This window comes from Ylistrum balloti, unplaced genomic scaffold (genome assembly GCF_031769215.1).
Source record: "Ylistrum balloti isolate Yb309-2 unplaced genomic scaffold, AGI_CSIRO_Ybal_v1 Utg369856, whole genome shotgun sequence".
NCBI classification, from domain to species: domain Eukaryota; kingdom Metazoa; phylum Mollusca; class Bivalvia; order Pectinida; family Pectinidae; genus Ylistrum; species Ylistrum balloti.
The window spans coordinates 219,190-221,059 of record NW_026782006.1 but is presented as its reverse complement, the minus strand read 5'-3'; the positions used below and the strand labels follow the sequence as shown (position 1 = coordinate 221,059).

Here is a 1,870-nt window from a genome sequence, read left to right as displayed (position 1 = left end):
ACTCAATATCCCTTGTGTGATGTGTATTAGGGGAATGTATGGTAAACACGATCACTAAAACTGCCAGTTATCTTATAAGTACATTGTACCTAGAACCTGAAATACATACCAGACAAGATGGACGTTTAAAATTGTTGGTTGTTGTTTAAGCATCCAACTGTTCTGAAGGTATTCACTTAACAAACTTCGAAATCTCAACCCTGTGATGATCTTACTATTTCCATGTCACGTTTAGTTTATCTGCATGCAAGTTTCATTCGACACGACTGTTGTTAAGACCGAGAACTACTGGATCACCATGTACTAAATAGTGTATCTTTGGACGTATCGCAATGGTCGAAGGATCTGGCAACCTATCAGCCTCGTGGTCAGTGGAGTGATTGGTTTCTACGTTTTCTTTGTTAGATAAGGATTTTACGATATCCGGAAATTAATATGTAACCGACTTGATATGTAAGACACCCACTGCTGCTCCTCCGTCAGAACGTATCCCAATATATTAGTTTGATGACATAACATAAAATATTGCCTTATATAACTTGTATCGTTGTGTATGTGACGATCGCATGCTGGTCATTATACCAAATGTTACCTTCTAGGCAGACTTCGTTAAAAGGATAGGAAATCCCCCAAACTGTTAACCGGAATATGATCACAACGTAAGTTTGATACGGATTCAAAATTATGGTCGTAAAAGAAGAAAAGTGTAATCTTTACAGCACTATAATGGCAGGACACAGCAATTTACGCGGAATGATAACCACGATGCATATTTTCTTCATAAACAAGGAACGAATTATCTCCTAGGCGCTTTTATGTCATTTCAGTTTCAATTCAAGCGCTCTAATCACCCTAACGACCGACGCTGCTGTATCCGTGGCTGTTATGACGTTCAAACAGTCCGGGAGGATTATGTTGTAATTTTTCGAATTCTATCGGGCCGCTCTCCCAGGATTCACGTCGATAAAATGTTGTAGCTTACTTTGAGAATGGAAAAATCCAAGTTCTACAGGAAGACGGTTGTGAGAAATGGTAAGGAAATTTGCCGTTTGAAATGTATTTTCGATATCCTCTATATTACCATTATTTCATAACACCATGAAACATGTGTCACTGAACAAATAAAAAAGCTCTTGTGTATGAATACAAACATTTCGAGTCTTATTTCAATGCGCCACATATATGGAAAACCTATCTATATCGCATTGCCTTTATAACAACAAAGAGCACAATTCAATTCAATTCCAATATACAATTGTTAAAGAGAAAATAAGCGCAAATTTTGAAAAATTATCTGAACACCATACTGCGATATAAGCCCGCGTAGCTCAGTCGGTAGAGCATCAGACTTTTAATCTGAGGGTCTAGGGTTCGAGTCCCTACGTGGGCGATAAATTTTTAATCTATTTTGTCATACTTTTAGGAATATATCCTACATAAAGAATAAACTGGAGTAGTATTGTCATATCGAAATAACAGTAAGTACGAGGAATCTATCCTCTTTATTTTCTAATTTCGATCCGGAAGTGACGTTTCCCACACAACATGTTACTAAGTATGTTTTAAAGTACATGGATGTTTACAAAGCAGAACAGATAATTTTGTATGAATATGTATATTACGATAGCTCCAAGCTTAAATCTATTGGGAGATTTCAAGCGAACAACAACACATCATTTGTATAGTCACGTGATTACCAAGGGACCAGGAGAGCACAGCAGCATCGAATGCGTAATCACATGCAGTGACACAAGGAGGACACTGTGAACTGTTTATAACATATGAGAAACTTGTTAAAATGAGATCTTGAAAAGAAACAAAATGAATGAAAGAAAGAAAATGAGTTATTGTTACAACGACATCCGCTGAT

General features: G+C 37.0%; 1 non-coding gene across 1 annotated transcript; it reads left to right on the top strand.

Moving 5' to 3' along the window:
• Positions 1-1,317: 1,317 nt before the first annotated feature.
• Positions 1,318-1,390, top strand: Trnak-uuu (transfer RNA lysine (anticodon UUU)). Its single transcript has one exon. It is a non-coding gene; the product is annotated as a tRNA-Lys (tRNA).
• The last annotated feature ends 480 nt before the right edge of the window (positions 1,391-1,870 follow it).